We start from the raw sequence: 20,884 nt of genomic DNA on the forward strand, positions 1-20,884 counted from the left end.
CATTAGAATTTATTATTCACCCCTTAATAAATCTGCCCCTAAGTTTTATTTTATAGAACAAATTAATATAAAGCTTAACTAAACTCACACATTATGGATATGATTTCATATTTACAATGCTAAACGGACTGCACCAGTTAGAGGTTGAGCAGCCCTATAGCAGTAATGACCCAGGCTTCAAAGCATCTCCCCGTCTTGGATCTTGTTAGGGATTGTGCCAGTGGCACTGCACATGCTCAGTGGGTTCTGGGCTGCTGCTGAGAAGCTTATGGTGCACAGGGGAATCATCAGGACATTAGCAGACAGTGAGGTCCCATCTATGGGTATATTTATCAAAAAGTGAAGTTAGAGATTGTCACCGTCCTCCATCCAACACAGGAATAGCTTACTTTAGCCAACACAGTGTCCCCTCTGCATTGAGTAAATAGCCTGACCTTTTCTTTTGAGAAACAACATATGGCCTATGTGTTTAAAGTGCCAGAACATGTATAATAAATAATTCACTCAAAACCTCTAAGGAGGGTCTGGAACCAAAAAAGTTTAACAATTGCTGCTAAAGTCGCATTACTCTTTACCCAGTTGCATTTTTCCAGAGTGTCTAGAATATCATGTTTAATTGTGATATATAGCATCTCTTTGTTCTTGCAGTCGTTTTGAGTGGAAAGCTTCAAAAAACACTTCTAGTCTGCAGAGCATTATGTAAGTATTACATTTCCCTATAGAAAGTGCATACTGTACACACACAGGTATTTACAAGTATTTTGCTGCACCTGCAAAATATTAACAATAATCCCATATAGTATCTTGACTCCCTTGCACATTCTACCACCCGTCACAGCCGACCAGCTAAACCCCAACCCTGGTACAATAGTGTAACTCTGTATCTCAGAAGATGTAGTCGATCAGCTGAGCGACAACCTGATCCTGACTTCATCCACTTCAAATTCATGCTCTCCTGCTACAATCGAGCGCTATCAATAGCTAAAGAACAGAACTTCTCTTCTTTAATCTCCACTCTGTCATCTAAACCACAGTGACTGTTTGTCACATTCAAGGCCCCCTGCTTTTCTCGCTCTATACAACTTCGCTAGGAAAACGTATTCAGTCTTTTGGACTTCAGTATCACCTTTATGCTGATGACACCCAACTCTACTTGTCTACTCCTGATCTTTCTAATTCTGTCCTTTCCCAAGTCACAGACTGTCTCTCTGCTGTCTCCTCCTGGATGTCACAGCGCCACCTGAAACTGAACCTCTCAAAAACAGAACTCATTATATTTCCTCCAAGATCTTCCCCTGTCCCTCAGATATCACTCACAGTAAACAACACCACCTTTCATTCCACCACACAAGCACACTGTCTAGGAGTTATACTAGACTCACATCTGTCTTTTTCACCACACATTCAAACATTCAAAATCTTGTTGTATTCAACTGTGCAACATTGCCCGAATACGACCCTATCTCAGTTCAGAATCAACCAAAACACTTATTCGGTCTCTCATCATCTCCCGCCTTAATTACTGCAACCTACTCCTTGCAGATATTCCAACAAGTCGCCTTTCACAACTCCAATCTGTTCTAAATGCGGCTGCTAGACTCTGTCTCACCGCTCAACATCAGCTGCTCCCATATATATGTCCCTTCATTGGCTGCTAATCTCCTCTAGAATCAAATTCAAATTACTAACACTCACATTCAAGGAATCTATGGGAGAAGGCCTTTCCTTAATTTGGAGTTTTCTATATTAAAGGTTTCCGGATAACAGATCCCATACATTGTGGGGCCCATTTACAAAGCTCAAGTGAAGGATTCGAATTAAAAAAACTTCGAATTTCGAAGTGTTTTTTTGGCTACTTCGACCATCGAATGGGCTAGTTCGACCTTCGACTACTACTTCGACTTCGAATCGAACGATTCGAACTAAAAATCGTTCGACTATTCGACCATTCGATAATCGAAGTACTGTCTCTTTAAGAAAAACTTCGACCCCCTAGTTCGGCAGCTAAAAGCTACCGAACTCAATGTTAGCCTATGGGGAAGGTCCCCATAGGCTTGCCTGCGTTTTTTTGATCGAAGGATATTCGTTCGATCGTTGGATTAAAATCCTTCGAATCGTTCGATTCGAAGGATTTAATCGTTCGATCGAACGAATAATCCTTCGATCGTTCGAACGCAGGATTTGCGCTAAATCGCTCGACTTCGATATTCGAAGTCGAACGATTTTAGTTCCTGGTCGAATATCGAGGGTTAATTAACCCTCGATATTCGACCCTTAGTAAATCTGCCCCTAAATGAAGTAAAAGTATGCTATTTCATTAGAAGTACAATACTATGAACAATAAGAAAAAAATAAATCTAAATAAAAATGTATAAATATGCATTTAATTATAGAAATGAGTGTTAGCTTCCCGTTACTGTCATACTTGTTCGCCTTTAAATTAACTGTTAGTATGATGTAGAGAGGGATATTCTGAGACAATTTGCAGTTGGTTTTCATTTTTTATTATTTTTGGTTTTTGAGTTATTTAGTTTTTTATTCAGCAGCTCTCCTATTTGCTCTCCCCTAGCAACCATGGATTGATTTTAATAAGAGACTGGAATATGAATAGGAGAGGCCTGAATAGAAAGATGAGTAATAAAAAGTAGCAATAACAATACATTTGTAACCTTACAGAGCATTTGGTTTTAGATGGGGTCAGTGACCCCCATTTGAAAGTTGGAAAGAGTTAAAGGAAGAAGGCAAATCATTAAAAAACTATTAAATAGAAAAAATGAAGACTACACATAGTTGAACATTTACTTAGAATTGACTACTCTATAACATACTAAAAGTTAACAGAAAGGTGAACCACCCTTTTAAGGATGTGTCTTCTCTAAGTAAACTTGGGTCATCCCTACAATTAATAATTGTCAAAAGTATAGAATAAATGATAAAGTAGGTCTTTGTTAATTTAGATTAAAATGTCAAGGCAATTGGACCAAAAATCCAAGAATAAATGCTTTGAATTATTACCATTCGATTTACCGTAAACCATAAAGTCCATCAGGCTTGAGCACATGCCCAGTCCACCGAATTAGACCTAAAATAAAATCCCTCCAAGCTGCTCACACTGTTGTTATCACACACAATTCTTATGAGGGTTTGATTAATCTACATGAATCTGATCAAAAGCTACTTGATTTTTGCAGGGTAACTTCATTCCGCAAATTCGCCCAGTGTTACTCCACAGAAAGCATTGGCTAATGTTTTGGATGGATTCAACTCAATGTACTTCCGTCTTTACCAATATTTACTATGTAACTACATCATAACACTGTAGTCCTATGGCTTCAGAGCCTGTTTAAAGGTATATAAAATATATATAAAATAGTACAAAAAACTGAGGGGGCTAAATCAGTGGTGGGGGCTCAGGCCACAGACTCATTTAGGTGAAATTTGGGGAGAATGTTTTCCTAAATACACCTGAGTTTGAATTTCAGGGTACAATTTGGTATGAACACATATTTGGGCAACAAATCTAATTAAATCAAATTAAAAATAATAAAATCAAATGCTAGTAGTCACTATAGAAATGGATAAGTAATTAACCCCAGAAATGCCAATAATCACCATAGAAACTAGATGATCAGCAATAATGCCAGACATGCCAGAAATGACTGCAGTAAGTCCCCATACATGATACACAGTAGGCAGTAATACTGTAGGTACCGACTGGCACCCCAAGTATATTATACACGGTTAGAAACACTGAATAGTCACACCCAAGCACAAGCAATTTTTCCAGCATTTCTTTCTATTTTTACATATTGTTCTAACTTTTCCTTTTCTTCAAAAAAAGGTTTAATTACTGGTGTGAGTATCTCTTTAAATCCAGGGTCTCACAAACAACCATCCAGATGTCTCTTCCTTCAATTACTAGTGATGGGCGAATTTATTTGCCAGGCGCGAATTTGTGGCAAATTTGCGCAATTTGCCACCGGCTAATAAGTTCGCAAAATTGCTGTGAAAATTTGCTGGTAAGAAGTGTCCGGCATGAAAAAAAATTGACACATTTCACGATTTTTTCGCAGCTTCCCAAATTTTTGGGCCGTTTCGCGGGACATTTGCACATTTTTTGGCGAAATGGCGCAAATTCGCCCATCACTATCAACTACCCATACTGGGGGTAGCAGGTGATCCCCACTGAAAACATAATAGGAAGACTTACCATCTACATACACATAAGTATAAAATTGCAGTCAAATACAAGTGTGATTGTGCATTTTCTGGATTAACTTTGTACTAAGATCTTTAAAACTGTATTTTCTGTATCCCCCCCCCAGAAAGCAGGATGAAATTCTATGAATAAAGACCCCTAGAACTCATAGCGGAATGGCAACTTAATTTATAAATCCCCCAGAATTCATAGCATAATGGCATAATGACAACTTAATTTATAAATTTATAAATACCCCCAGAATAAATAGCATAATGGCACAGAGGCAATTTCATGTATAAATACCCCCAGAATGCATAGAGTTAACTCACTGATAAACCCCCCATAACATTGTAAATGTGCCGATTGTGCACCTGTCTATTCAGAGACCTGTACTTACTTCATGTTGCTCCCGAAACTGACCAATCACAACTATGCGACTAACGTTGCAAAGCAGGAAGAGCTCAGTAAAGTGAATCGGGTGACCAAGGCCCCCCTGGCCCCCCCGGTTCCAAACATTTATTATTATCAAGATGGTGGCGAGGGCCTAGGTGCCCACCAAGGCTGGGGCCCATCAGGTTTTTTCCCGGGGTCCTGGCAGGCCAGTCCGACCCTGTTCTTGCAGTAGTTTTAAGTGAAAAGCTTCAGAAACCACTTCTAGTCGGCAGAACATTATGTAAGTATTACATTTCGCTAAAACTGATAATCCCATTTATTAAGCTCAATGTTTCCTTTAGGGTCAATAACAGTGTGATACTTACTCTCAGTGTAGTTATAGCAACCAATCAGCAATCAGATATTTACTCTCAGCGGTCCCCTGTAGTAGGGTAATAAAGGAAATGAAATATGGTTGCTATGGGTAACTACCTTGGGGCAAATGTGCCCAGTGTCATCCGGAATAGTGTAACTGAAACACTTTATACTGACTTTCTCCCGCACTTCTTCTATCAGCAGAGTCTTTCATATAAAATTCAGATTAATTATACAATCAATGGTCACTGACACAGGAAGACATCTGGCTGAGATTCTGAGGTCATGAAATACATTTCTCTTTATGATGAGGAATTAGAAGCCAGGAGTTATGTCTGAATAATTGGCAGTGTTTTGGAACTGATAAGCTCCGTGGAGCTAAAGCTTCTGTTTTAATGAATTTTTATGAATCTGGAGCCTCATAACTTCTTAGTGAATGACTTTGTTATTGCTACTTTTTTTAACTCATCTTTCTATTCAGGCCTATTCATATTCCAGTCTCTTATTCAAATCAATACATGGTTGCTAGGGTAATTTGGACCCTAGCAACCAGATAGCTGAACTTGCAAATTGGAGAGTTGCTGAATAAAATGCTAAATAACTAAAAAATCACATATAATAATAAATGAAAAACAATTGCAAATTGTCTCAGAATATCATGCTCTTCATCATATTGAAATAATAATAATAATAATGCATAGGCTCGGGTTTCCAATGGCAACTGACCCACAACCAACCAGACCAATATGTAACTCCCCAAAAATAAAGTTATTCTGGGTAAAGAGTAAAGAAAAGGGCAATAGAATCCTTAGGATATTTGATAACTTAATCCCCAAATGTTTGCAGAGTATGTGTAAACTGACTAACTGCTCAGACATCTCCATGGAAATTTGAAGTAATATAATTTTTCTCCATAAAATGCGCAATATTATTTTAAAGTGTGTGTGTGGGGAGGGGCATTTTATATGTTTTCAGAATAAACTCATATACAGGAATCTTTGTTTTATTGGTTTTTTATTTATATAAGTTCTAAGTTACATACAGTATCATCTATATAACATACAATGGATCTCTCCAGTTTTTATCCCCAGTTTTAACCAGGAAACAAAGTTGTGTTGCTAATGTAAGACCTTTTCTGTAAATGTAGGAAAATTGCCAGAAATTCATAATTCATTTTTACATGTAGTAATAATACAGATACGTAAGGGAATTATTTATCAAAGGTCGAATGTTAGAGTTTTATATACTTTGAATAGTGATGGGCGATTTTTGGGGCGTTTTGCTTTGGCGAAAAATTCGCAAAATGGCGCCGGTGTCTCTTTTTCGAGGCCAGCATCCGTTTTTGACGCCGGCATCCGTTTTTTTGGATGCCGGTGTCCGTTTATGGCGAAATTCGTGCCTGGTGAATAAATTCGCCCAACAATAACTTTGAGTTGAGTTTATTCAAAGTTAGTGATGGGCGAATTTATTCACCAGGCGCAAATTAACGGAGAATTCCAACGATTCCCGTCGGCGAATAAATTTGCATTTTTTTGGACTTGAATGATTTCTTGTTTTAGAAAAAACTTGGGAAAAACTCGATTCTGCAAGTGAGTTTTGAAACTTCTCAAAAACTTGAATTTTTGTGGAAAACACAACTTGAACCTCAATAAATAACCTCCTTAAATTACCTTAATGGAATAAGAGTAGAAATGAAGCTGACACGGATTCCCAGAAATAGATACATGTTGATATATTAAAAAACCTAAACATTTGATGGTTTGTCTAAATCTAACCTGATATATTCATGTGAGAAATACTACGTGGGCTCAACAGGAAGTTGTTCAACTCATGTATGCTATTAATCATAAGAAATATACCCTTGTATACTTGCATATTCCCAATCTTCAAATTCCTATTTAAAAATATTTAAAATGTTAAAAAAACTGGGAGACTTATTTATCTGAATTTGAATTTGTGTAATGTTGGACTTTTTTCTACTTCAACTAAATTCACAATTGAAAAAAACTTTTTATTAAAAAATCTAAATATAAAGAAAATTGTGCAACAAAACTCCAACTACCTTGTATCATGTTTTACTCATTATTTGTATGCGTTTACAAGCTCAAAAAAAACCTCAAGAAAAACCTCAAAAAACTTGAGTTAAAAGAATAGTTTACATTTTGGTTTGAACAGCTCCCATTAACTATTACATGACCTTGCAAACTTTTGCATGTCGAAGTTTTATTTTTTGTGTCTTTTTTTGCTTAATAAATATTGAAAATTCATAAGATTTGGAATATTGATAATTGCAAGGGGTAGTTTACCTCTGAGTTAGTATGTTATAGGGGGTTATTTATCAAAGGTCGAGTGTTAGAGTTTTCTTTTTTACCTTGAATGAACTCAAATGACTTTGCAATTCGAATGGTATCTTATTTAAGAAAAAACTTGAATGGCAAAAACCCAAATGTGCGAGTTCGAGTCCCGCAACCCGAAAACTAAAATGGATTGATTTTTCGGTGGAAAAAAACCTAAAATTGATCAAATCAAGTTCTTGATTTCAGTTTTTGGCCAAAACCCTCCGAAAAAAACACAAACATCAATCAGGCTGTTAACCTCTTCATGTGGTTCCAGGGATGTCTGTCATTGACTTCTAGAGAACCTCGACAGGTTTTAGGTGGTGTATTTTCAAATTCGAGCTGTTTCCAGGGTCGGGGTATAATAAATCTCAAAATATTCAAGTTTTTTTTTAAAGAAAACTCAATCGATTCTTTTTTGTAACCCGAAAATGTGAGTTTTGATTAAAAAATACAACTTGAATTTTCATGGGAAAAACAAATTGAAAAAAGAAGAAAGGTTGTGGGTGCACACCTGAGGCCAATTTCAAAAAGTCTAATTCCCTGTCTCAATGATTCAAGTAAAAATGCTAGTGCATATAGTTTTGAAACAGGGTTTTTTAGTTACAAAGTTATGATCATAAAATTGATAAGCCACCATACCACGTCAAGGTAAACCCCATACGGTGGTCCCTTTAAAACCAAGGCATAGGAGTTGTTCACATGAAGTAATGCTATTAAGAAGAGAAGTAAGATACCTATTTTACTATGATTAAAGGTAAACAAGTTAGGGACCACCGTATGGGGTTTACCTTGACGTGGTATGGTGGCTTATCAATTTTATGATCATAACTTTGTAACTAAAAAACCCTGTTTCAAAACTATATGCACTAGCATTTTTACTTGAATCATTGAGACAGGGAATTAGACTTTTTGAAATTGGCCTCAGGTGTGCACCCACAACCTTTCTTTTTTGTATTTGTAAAAACAAATTGAGCTTTAATAAATCTGCCGCATAGTGTGTTTTTTTCTGTGGAACCTTCCCATTGGTCTCAATTTTCTTTTTCATAGTTTTTTTAATCATATAGGGACAGATTTACTAAAGTTCGAATGGTAAATTTGACGCACGTCAAAAAAAATTTGAAGCGATAAGATTTGAAGAGAATATAATAAAGGGGAACTTGACCTATCATATTCTTTCACCTGCCTGTATGTATTTGGATTGTGGGGGGGAACCTGGGTACCCAGGGAAACCCACGCAGGCACGGATTGGCAATTTCAACTCTTCCAGGTGTGAGTAGCGTCACCCCCTGAAACATCCATTTTCTCCTGAGCCTTACTTGGCCCCCCTAATCAGCAGTTGGAGGAGAGCTTTCCTGCCCAACATTTGAAAAGTTGTCCGGATCCGGAAGACTCTTTTTAATATCCCTGGCAAAAATGGGGACCATTATTGGGTCAGTTGCTTACTCTCTAGGATTTAGCATTTCCCCAAACTCAATGCCCTTGTGCTGGGGTCAGACTATTGTGCAAATGTTTAGATACAACTATGGTGTAGACCAAAGCTCTCTATTACTTTCCACAGTGGACTGAGTTAGCACATTAGAAAATGAATGAGATGTTATAGGGCCCTTACATCTCCCTAATATGATTGTATTTAATTAGACAGGGAAGAACATTCACAGTCCCTTGGCTGGAGCTTTCACGAGTACTTTTACATTGACCTGAAATTAGCCCATAGTGTAGACTCTTTGCCTGGTGTGAGGAAGGTGCCCATAATTCCTTCTATAAAACTACAAATGATAAAAAATGAAAACTAATTGCATATTGTCTCAGAATATCCCTCTCTACATTAGGGCTCTTACTGACGAGCGTTTTTACCTGCGCTCCCCTGCGTTCCGTTTTTCTGCGTTCAGCCGCAGGGGAGCGCAGGAATAGACGCATTACATTTTTTCCAATGGGGCTGTACTCACACAGGCGCATGTAGGCGCCGAACGCAGGAAAAATGCAGCATGTTGCGTCTCAACCTGCGTCGGCGCCTGTGTGAGTACAGCCCCATTGGAAAAAATGCGGCTGAACGCAGAAACGGAACGCAGGGGAGCGCAGGTAAAAACTCTCGTCAGTAAGAGCCCTTATACTAGCAGTTAACTCAAAGGTGAACAACCCATTTAAAGTAAAAGCAAAAGGAAAGTGAATTGTTTGCAGATAATAAACATTATTTAGGACATCTTTTCATCATAATGTCACACATGAGAGTAAAACGAAAGCAAAAGAATTCATTTACACTGCAGGTGCTGCTTAGAACCCTGACTTCAGATTCTGATCCACCTCAAAGCCGTTAAGACGCTCTGACGAGTTCTGAGTAGGAGTGAGAGAGAGATCACGGAGCCTCCTCATTAGAATTAGAACGTTCCTGCAGAGGTAGGAGACACATTTTATTGCTACTGTTGGCAAAGCATTTAGAAACTGGTTTCCCCGTGAGGTGCACTGCCTTTCATTACAGTAATTGATATACAGGTACAGGTATGGGACCTCTTATATGGAATGCCCCAGACCTGGAGCTTTCTGGATAATGGATCTTTCCATGATTTGAATCTTAAATAGACCTTAAGTCTACCAGAAAATCATGTAAACATTAAATAAAGCCAATAGGCTGGTTTTGCCTCCAATAAGGATTAATTATATCTTAGTTGGGAAGTACAAGCTACTGTTTTATTATTACACAGAAAAAGGAAATAATTTTTAAAAATTTGGATATAATGGAGTCTATGGGAGACAGTCTTTCCAGGCCCGGATTTGTGGAAAGGCCACCTAGGCCCGGGCCTAGGGCGGCAGGATTTTAGGGGGGCGGCATTCTGCCCAACCACACCCACATTGGTTCAAAAACACTGGGGATGCGCTGGAGATACAATCATTTTTTTAATTTCCCATGCGCCAATCCCCATTGCTCCTGTCCCCCTGGAGGGGACAGGGGCGATGAATTGTAGTGGGCCTAGGGGCGCCCACTATGTAAATCCGGCCCTGAGTCTTTCTATAGTTACATAGTTACATAGTTACATAGTTAAATTGGGTTGAAAAAAGACAAAGTCCATCAAGTTTAACCCCTCCAAATGAAAACCCAGCACAATTCAGAGCTTTCTGGATAACAGGTTTCTTGATAATGGTTCCCATACCTGTATAAGTAAACCCATTATCCAGAAAGCTCCAAATTATGGCATAGCCATCTCACATAGACTCCCCCCCCCCCTGAATCGATCAATTTTTTCAGGTTTTTGGCTGAAAAGCCTGAAATGATTGGATTTTCTAGCTAAACCCAGCAAAGACCATGATAACTTCCAAATAGGATAAGGACCTCTGCCATTGTCTTATACGAAACCTCTGCAGATCTGAGATGGCAGATTTTCTGATTCAGGCTTTTTGCTGCATCTGGCTTTAATAAATATAAAAAAAATTCAAGTTTTTTTTTAAAAAAAAGAAACATTTCAGTTTTGCCCAAAAAAGCCCAACCAGATACATTTGAAGTTTAGTAAATAATCCCCTTAAAGGACATGTAAAGGCAAAGAAATAAAATCCCATTTTTACTTTCTTTAATGAATAATAAATCTATCTCCAATATACTTAAATTAAAAAATGTGTACTGTTTTTATAAGAAACCTGACTGTATGCAGCGAAATTCTCTCTTCATTTACTGTTGTGGATAGGAATTGTCAGATGGTCCCTAACTGCTCTGCAGGGAAACAATCATACTTATGAACAGCAGGGGGAGCCCCCGCCTTTCTTCCCAGCCCTGCAGAACTCAAGCAGCTTTGTTTGTTTCCCTGTAGAGCAGTCGGCGACTGTGTAGAGATTTGTATTGGATTTTATTTTTGCCTTTACATCCCCTTTACTGTTTCCAACTCCAGCTGCAGTGACAAAGATCATGGAGCCAGATTTAAACAGATAAACTGGGATTCTATTCGGTGGATTATTTTGCTGCAGCCACTGGTTCTGCTGAGTTGGAGAAAGTTTATATTAAACAATACAAAAACTATAAAATCCACATTAGATTACATGACAACACAGGACCCAGTGCAGTCTGTATATTCTGATTATTAATCAGTCTTGCTGCATTGGCTTCTGGCAGATATTATTTGACTTGTGCTGTTTTGATCATTTATGACGATCCCTAAGCAGCCCAGACCACACTGAGCATGTGCACAGTCTTGGTCTTGCAAAGATGTATAACAAAGTTACAAGATGGTGACCCCCTGCGGCCAACAGCATAAATCATTTGTTTGATTAGGCTTGTGGTGCAGTAAGTTCATGTTTATGTTTAGTATACAAAATACAGCATGTCTAGCCTTATTCTGTTTTAGACTTTACTTCTCCTTCAATGTTTAAATTATTTTCTATCAGACTCAAGGTCCATTTAAGATCCAAATGAAAGAAAAATCTGTTATTCAGAAATCCCAAGGTCCCTGACATTCTTGATAATAGAGCCTGTACCTGTATCTACTTGATCCCAACTAAGATATAATTAATCCTTATTGGAAGCAAAACCAGCCTATTGGCTTTATTTCATGTTTACACGATTTTCAGCAGACTAAAGGTATGGAGATCTAAATTATGAAAAAACCCTTATCTGGAAAACCCCAGGTCCTGAGCATTCTGGACAAATTTAGATTTGATCTGTGCCTTTAACTCTTTTTCACTTTTTTTTTATTTGCCCATAAACCCAAGCCTTGTGTCATTGTTGTTACTTGCAGACAGTTGCAACCGAATACTTAGTAGTTACATTTTTATTTTGGGCTGAGTCACACCCTAAGAGAGAGAGAGAAAAAGAGAGAGAGAGAAAAAGAGAGAGAGAGAGGATCAGTGAGCCTGAAAAACAGGGTGAGCAGGGAGACAAGGCACGTGCCTAGGGGGCAGAGATGGGGGGGCACACACCTCCTCTACTACCTGCTCCCTGCTTGTCTCTAGTTCCGACCCTTCTGTTACCTGGGGCCATCAGCTCAGTGAGCAGCAAGCAGGGATGTGACTTGTTGGAAACTGTGCATTCCTGAATGGAGGTGGGGAGAACGATTCCATTGTTGGAGGTGTTGCCTGGGGTGCCCCTAAGATTTGGCCAGGCATTACTGATGAAATGATCAATCAGTTTATTTCTATGAGTGTGTGTCGATGTAATGTAAAGTTCTCTTACAAATGGGCACAATTACAGTATTACAGACCTGTTATCCAGAATGCACAGGGCCTGGGGTTTTCTTGACTTTGGATCTCCATACTTTAAGTCTACTAAAAACCATTCATCCAATACATACACCCAATAGTATTGACTCCAATAAGGATTAATTATGTTAGTGCTGTCCAACTAGTGATCCACAACTGATCCCCCTTGTGTGACCCCCCACATTATATGGCCTGCTGTCCTTATGTAAACTCAAATTCCACCTGTAATCCTCCCCCTCCTGCATTGTTCACACTCCATAGCCCTGAACTGTTCACACCTCATACAAACTGCTGGAGGAGCACCGGCATTGTTTCACTGTATGTAACAGAGTATTAACTGTTCATTTTAGAGTGGCCCTGATAGGTTTCCATGTCTCCTGCTCTATTCTGCCTGTCCTATGCTCCCTGTGTGTGTGCCAAACTCTGCCTTCCCTATGCTCCCTGTGTGTGTCATACTCTGCCTTCCCTATGCTCCCTGTGTGTGCCAAACTCTGCCTTCCCTATGCTCCCTGTGTGTGTGCCAAACTCTGCCTTCCCTATGCTCCCTGTGTGTGTCATACTCTGCCTTCCCTATGCTCCCTGTGTGTGCCAAACTCTGCCTTCCCTATGCTCCCTGTGTGTACCATACTCTGCCTGCCTTATGCTCTCTGTGTGTGCCATACTCTGCCTGCCTTATGCTCTCTGTGTGTGCCATACTCTGCCTGCCCTATACTCCATGTGTGTGCCATACTTGGCCTGAATGAGGCACATTCCATTGGGTTTTTGTTCCGCTTAGGTAAGACTGTACGTATATATGTGTGTATAACTTTATTTGTATAGCACAGGATCTGCCGCTCTTTACAATATATAAAATTACAATATATAAAATTATACACAGGGAGAACATGTCTTGGGGTTTTTGGGTTTTCCATTGCCATCTATAAAGGGCATGTCCATGTTAGCTGGATGGTATGCTTCCTTTTCTGAGACTGTTTTGGTTCAGTAGAGATTGTAATAGTAATTCCTAAAGGCAACATTAATTTGTAGGAAGTGCAAAGAGAGGACCCCTGTAGGCAGCTCAATAGTAATAGTGGCTGTTCATTGTGTGGAGTCTCTCCTACAGCAGGGCAGATGTTTACCATTTTTTTTAGCCTCTTGTAAATCGCTTCAGGACTTCAATTTCGGCTGTTTTCGTGACTTTGGGTCTTTTTGCCGCTTCAGGACTTCAATTTCGGCTGTTTTTGTGACTTTGGGTCTTTTCGCTGCTTCAAGACTTCAATTTCGGCTGTTTACGTGACTTCGGGTCTTTTCGCCGCTTCGGGTATTCGCTGTTCGACACTTCGGTTGTTCAGAACTTCAGGAGAGGCGGCGCAGCTTTGGCGCTGTCAAGGGGGGTCCGGCTATTTCGAAAAGTGCAGCACAGCCGGGGCCCAGTACAACAGTACCCCCTGTGCCCCCCTGATGGCGGCCCTGGGGGGGGAGGTCAGGGGGCAGCGCAGCCTCATCTCCATTTTATCCAAATAATCCAATTTTTTTTCTCTGTAATAATACAGTAAAACAGTAACTTGTACTCGATCCCAACTGAGATATAATTAATCCTTATTGGAGGCAAATTGGGTTTATTTAATGTTTAAATGATTTTATAGTAGACTAAGGTATGAAGATCCAAATTACAGAAAGATCCATTTTCCAGAGAACACCAGGTCCCAAGTATTCTGGATAACAGGTCCCATACCTGTATAATGATTTGAATCTGCTCATAGTGCATTAAAACAGACTGTCCGGCCCTGATACACAGTGTGTCTTTCCTCTTGCAGTGACTCTAACTGGAAACATGCCGTTTTCTTTGTTAGAATTGGCCTTTCTGTTCGGCACAGCATTATGTAAGTACAATATTTCTGCAAACATTATGAATTTGTCTATGTACATATTATATACACTACATATACTGAATATAAACATAGGTACAAATACTGAAGTTCTTGTTTATAAAATAATAACAATATGCCAATATAACAAAAAAACAAATACAAACAAAATGCTACATGTTTTAACTGATGAATTTCATATTTACCTGCCTAAAACTCCTGTGGGAATGTCTCTTATTGTAAAAGCGGAGTTCTGTTAAAGGGGTGGTTCGCCTTTAAGTTAACTTTTAGTATATTATAGAATGGCCAATTCTAAGCAACTTTTCAATTGGTCTTCATTATTTGTTTTATAGTTTTTTTTTGCCTTCTTTCCAGCTTTCAAATGGGGGTCATTGACCCCATCTAAAAAACAAATGCTCTGTAAGGCTACACATTTATTGTTATTGCTACTTTTTATTACTCATCTTTCTATTCAGGCCTCTCCTATTCATATTCCAGTCTCTTACTCAAATCAGTGCATGGTTGCTAGGGGAATTTGGACCATAGGAACTAGAAACTAGAGAGCTGCTGAATAAAAGGCAAAATAACTCAAAAACCCCAAATAATAAAACATGAAAACCAATGCAAATTGTCTCAGAATATCTCTCTACATCCTACTAACAGTTAATTTAAAGGTTAACAACAACTTAACTACTAAATATGCTAAAAAAAAGCTCACAGACGAGACATCAATGGTGTTGAAGCCTTGTTTAACATAAGTGCAAGTATTAAATACTTTTTGCCTATTGTTTTAATCAAAAACAAATCTATGGATGTTATTTCTAAAATTGCAAAATGGAGAGCTGCTGAATAAAAAACTAAATAAAACCACAAATAATAAAAAATGAAAACCAATTGCAAATTGTCTCAGATATCACTCTCTATATCATACTAACAGTTAATTTAAAGGTGAACAACAACTTTAAGGATTTTAAGTAAATATGTGATATATTGTGAAAATATATTTGGTGCATTGAGGTGAACTTTAGTGAAGTTGCCTGAGAAGAAAGTTCACACTTTTGTAAATGTTCCTCTAAAAAAAAAAAAATCATTTTCCGAATTTCACAGTCGATGTGTTGAAGTAATAACATCATATATATCATATATCTTCATATTCTACAGTGTTATATCTATAAAGTCATATGGCTTAGAAATTGATTCAATGGATCACATCTTGTAGCCCCATTATTCCCCAACCTACTGCCATTGAAGATCTTTCTTAACCTTAAATGACTCTACTCATAGTAAAACTTTCTTTGCCATTCTAATACACAGTGTCTCTTTGATCTTGCAGACGGTCTAACTGGAAAGATTCTAATGGGATTGTTAATAGTGACCCCTTTGGCCGGCTCAGAATTATGTAAGAACAACATTTCCCTAAAACTGAGGAGTACAGTGATGGTTGACCAAGTTCCTCTGTAGAGAGGTAGAGCAGGTCCTGTTCACAACGCAACTTCGATTCGAATGATTCGAAGTAAAATCGTCCGACCATTCGACCATTCGATAATCAAAGTACTGTCTCTTTAAAAAAACTTCGACTTCATACTTCGCCAAATTAAAGCTACTGAAGTGCAATGTTAGTCTATGGGGACCTTCCACTTATCTAAGTCTTTTTTGGTTGAATAAAAATCCTAAAAATCGTTCAAAACGTTCGATAAGAACAATTTAATCTATCGATCAAACGATTTTTATTAGACCGCAGGATTACCAAATTTGTTGAAAAAACTTCAAAATCGATATTCAAAGTTTTTTAATTTGATGGTCGAATTTTGAAGTTTTTTGTACTTCAAAATTCGACCCTTAGTAAATCTGCCCCCTTAATATTGTTTTCTTGAACCATCTGCAAATACATTTGGTATCAAATTTTCCATTCAAAAGGTCCATGCCAACATTAGGGGCGTTATTTACTAAACTCCAAATGCAAAAATCACGAAAAATTTGTGATTTTTTAGTATAAAATCTGACTTTTACAAAATCATGAATTTTTCGGAATGTATTAAAAGTCCTTATCAGAAAATCCGGCATCTCAGACCTGTCGCGGTTGCATATAAGTCAATGGGAGAAGTCCCAATGATTTTTTGATGTGCGCTGGGTTTCATGCAATACCCCAAAGTTTTCCGAGTTTTCCGTAAGAAATCAGAGTTTTCGGGTGAAAAATCTGGAAAAATTTTGAAAATCAGATTTTTTCCCGCAAGTAACATTTTCGGGAAAATGTAATAATAGATAAGCGTAAAAAACCGAGCGGATTTGATCGGAGTTTGAAGCAGAAAATGTTGAAATAAAATCGGACTTTGATAAATTACCCCCTAAATATTTAGGGGTCCATATATAATATAAATACGAAATACACATCCTTTTAAATAAAATCTAAATTATAAGGCGGTTCAGCTGTCCCAAACTATTTTCTTATGTTATATATATCCAATAATCACGTTATAAGCAAATAGAATAAACTACCCACTCTAACACATAACTCAATATTACATGATTTTAAAAAAACAGAATATTAAATTGCTAGAATGTAAATTTTATTACAAAACCTTAATACCTTGGCTTATTTATATAAAAAAAATCTAATTTGTAAAGTTTTAGAGTTTTTTTCTACTTTGAATAGATTCACAATTTTAAAAAAACTTCAATGTTTGCTTATTTATTAAAGAATCCACTAGAAAAGACTCGATTGAATACAGATGTGAAAAAAACTTGAATACCTCGAATTTGTGATTTTATCAACTCAAATTTTACACCCTCCAAAAAACTCAAAAATCTCAAATGAAATAAAATGGCTTCAAAGTTTTCTGACTTAGGACTTTAGTGAGGTTGATTATTATAACAATCAAAAGACACCTTCTCAGTCTGCATAGAAGTACAGGTATGGGACCTGTTATCCAGAATGCTCAGGACCTGATTTTTCCAGATAATGAATCTTTCTGTAATTGGTATCTTCATACCTTAAGTCTATTAGAAAATCATGTAAACATTAAGCGGCAGATTTACTAAGGGTCGAATTTCGAAGGGCTAAAACTTTGAAATTCGACCATCGACTTGAAAAAAATCGATAGTCAAAGTTTTTTTTGGATTAAATTTAGCAGTTTTCAATCGAACGATTTAAAAAAAAAACAAAACTTAGACTTCTAAAAACTTAGCCAAATGTTGCCTATAGGTTCTAGGAGGTCCCCATAGGCTAACATAGCAATTCGGCAGGTTTAAGGTGGCAAAGTGTCGAAGTCGAAGTTTTTTCAAAGAGACAGTACTTCGATTTTCGAATGGTCGAATATTCAAAGTATTTTCAATTCGAATCGAAATCTAACTTTGCCTATTCGATGGTCGACATACCCAAAAATTACTTCGAAATTCAACGTTTTTGAATTCGAAAATTCACTTCGACCCTTAGTAAATGTGCCCCTATATAAACCCAATAGGCTGGTTTTGCTTCCAATAAGTATTAAGTATATCATTATAGTAGATATAGTCAAGGAAGTTGTCAGGAGAAAGAAAGAGGCTGATGTTCTTCTGCTTAGGAATAAAATTAGAAACTTTTCTCACATCTTTCCTAAGCAGAAGAACATCAGCCTCTTTCTTTCTCCTGACAACTTCCTTGACTACTTGCTGGTCAGACTGGTGGGAAACTGACCAGCAGGTGGCGCTGTTGTAACACAATTCATTCATATTAACAGTATAATGTATCCTTTAATATCTTGAAATAAAAACAAAATAAATAATGAATATAAATTATAAAAGTGCTAAGAATAGCCCCCTCATCAATTTTACATTTACTTATTTTAAAGGTTTACTTATCCTTTAATATTAAATAAGGTAAAATAGGGGATGGGAATTTGGTCCAGCTTTGTATTATAAAAAAAATTAGATAAATTTGGATTTTAGCAAATAACCCCCACATTGTCTCTTTGCTCTTGCAGCAGATCTATGGGATAAAGGTAAAAGCCTGACCCATCATATCAGCAGATCATTGTGTAAGTATAATATTTCATTAAGCTAAAGGGAACAGTGAGCGTTTTTCTGAAAAAACTCTGGAAAAAAAAATGAAAATTTAGGTTGCAAGTTTATTTATAAAAAAAAACAAACTTGAAAACTTGATTGCAGAAAATTGCAAAAAAAATGTGACATTTTAAACTAATTTTGAGAACTAGTGGATGTGACTGTACTACCTCTTAACGGTTTTATTGCCATGGAATTTTTTACCACTCAAAAAAAACCTCATAAATTGTTCGTTCTTCTAGATGCGTATCATGATATGGATTAACGAAAATCTTCATAGATTTTTGAAAAAGTTCATTACCCCTGAACATGTCCCAAATAGATTGCTGACGTAAAAGGGTGCTCAGCCAATGAGCGGCGGCAGCACCCCCCTAGTTGCCAGGGGCGGCTAAAATGGTAAGAGCCGAATTTCCAGTTTTCAACCCGGAAATTCGGCTCTTCTGGTGCAGAGTGTGCAATTGCCCCCCCCCCGACCACCGTCCGGCGCTGACGGTGAGTGACGTGGGGAGGCGGCCTTAGTTTTTCGGACGGCAAATTGGGCAGGATCGCCCCTGCTCACGTATCAGTGCACAATAAGCTGCATCTTCCGGATCTTCAGTCTTTATCTGTAAGCGAGCGCCATATTGGTGCATGCGTAGTTGGAGCAGTTTTCCAGTTTGTAGCGACTGCTCATGCACCAAAAGTGCAGTGAATTAGAGTCCTACAGAGGGTCGGGTATCTGCTAGTACCCGCGGGTTACCCACAAAAACCTGCAGTACCCTACCGGTAGAAGCCTCCTGATTCTTGATGGTCAGCGGGTCGCGGGTCCGGGTTGCGGTTAAGGTACTTGAGGGTCGGGTAGCGGGTCCAATCGGGTAAGAATGCGGGTTGCGGGGCCAGGTTCCAGATTGCAGGTTGCGGGTATGGGTTCCAAAAAATGGACCCGCGCAGGACTCTACCGTGAATTGCCGAAGGGAACGAAGAGGACCCAAAGATTACCGAAGAGCTGGAGTGTTTTGCTAGTGGTGAAGAATTTGTCTCTTTTTGCCAGAACATTTGCAAAACGGCACATTGGAGTGCATTGAGGTTCTTTCTTTTCTTTGAATACCTTAGTCCATGGGCATTTTTTGCTTGACTTTTTCTTTGCAGAATACTTTGGGGTATACAACTGTTTTGTTGCCATTCTCTTTCACAGCAACATTTTGCGTCGGATTCTCAAAAATCTTCACTGATGCCAAAATGCGGGATTTTGTTACAAATCCTGGTGAACAATTTCACTCATCACTAGTGAACATTATGTCATATAATGGGACACCGTCAGCTTTTGTTTAGTGGTTTATATATTATATCATTGTTTCTTTGAGCCTTGACATTTGTTGTTTGGGATAAAGATTTTTCTGTATAATTACACACATTTCTTTCCCGATCTAATATACAGTATCTTTGCTTTTGCAGCCGCTCTAATCGGGAGTTTTCTAACATTATTATCTTCAGCCCTTGTGCTCGGGGGAGGATTGCGTGAGTATAACAGTTCAATAAAACCAATGGATTTTCATGGAGGCCAATTTGTAGCTGGGTGCATTACCTATAGCTGCACTTGATTGTATTTCAATGGAAGGTGCCCAGGGTGCCAGGGGAAAGGATGGCACAGAGGCTGACATTGCAGTTTAACTAAACAAGAGGTTAGTGGGTGAGTATTGTAGGGAAGTGTTAATAGGTGAGGTTGAGGGTGGGAAAAAACCTGCACATTTTTTTTTCTCAGTGAGAAAAAATGTCAAATGACTTCAATGCATTTGGCATACGAAAAAAAAACTATTTAGTGAAATTCGGGCAAAATTTCACCATTTCAGTAATTCTTCTGCGTTTTTATGCATAATTGACATGAATCTCATCATAATGTAGACTTTTCTCATTCTAATATACAGTTTCTTTGCTCTTGCAGTCATTCTAACTGAGAGTCCTCTAACATCATTGAAATCACTGGTCCTTCTGCTCGGAGCAGAATTGTGTGAGTATAACATTTCAATAAAACCGGGGGGGTTCTCACTGAAGCCGATTCTCAGATTTTTGAATTTCGAGGTCTTTTTCTGAAAAAGTCTTTCTTGTTTGTGTTTTATTGATGAAAGTAACGGGAATTGGAAAAACTTGATCATGTTGATTTATGAATATCAGATTGTTCAGATCGTTTTCAATAGATTTGACTTTTGAAAAATTATATATATTTATTATATATATTTAAAATAGCTTCAATATACGTCACCTAAAATTAACCTTTCATCTAAACTTTCTGGATACCTGGTTTTTGGATAAGGAATCCCATACCAGTATTTTAATATTTGTGTAATAAAGGCATTGTAATTCAGAGGTAAGAGTGCCCATTGTTCCTCAACTTCTCAATTCTGAAGGGCGGCCTCTGGTTCTTTTGATGTTTTCTATTGGAGAGAAGACCCCTACACTGTCTTTAATGCCTTCTAATGTACCTAGAAAGAGTTATCAAGTCTCGTTACAAGCACCTTTTCTCCAGAGAAGCAAATCCCAACCAAAACTCATGTCTT

The 20,884-nt window shown here is 38.0% G+C and overlaps 1 long non-coding RNA gene across 1 annotated transcript; it reads left to right on the plus strand.

The window, feature by feature from the left end:
* Window positions 1-14,259: 14,259 nt before the first annotated feature.
* On the plus strand, window positions 14,260-19,819 carry LOC121395712. The gene is made up of 3 exons (XR_005962636.1): window positions 14,260-14,327; window positions 18,272-18,325; window positions 19,785-19,819. It is a non-coding gene; the product is annotated as an uncharacterized LOC121395712 (long non-coding RNA).
* The last annotated feature ends 1,065 nt before the right edge of the window (window positions 19,820-20,884 follow it).

The sequence above is a fragment of the Xenopus laevis genome, chromosome 7L (genome assembly GCF_017654675.1).
Source record: "Xenopus laevis strain J_2021 chromosome 7L, Xenopus_laevis_v10.1, whole genome shotgun sequence".
In the NCBI taxonomy this organism is placed as follows: Eukaryota; Metazoa; Chordata; class Amphibia; order Anura; family Pipidae; genus Xenopus; species Xenopus laevis.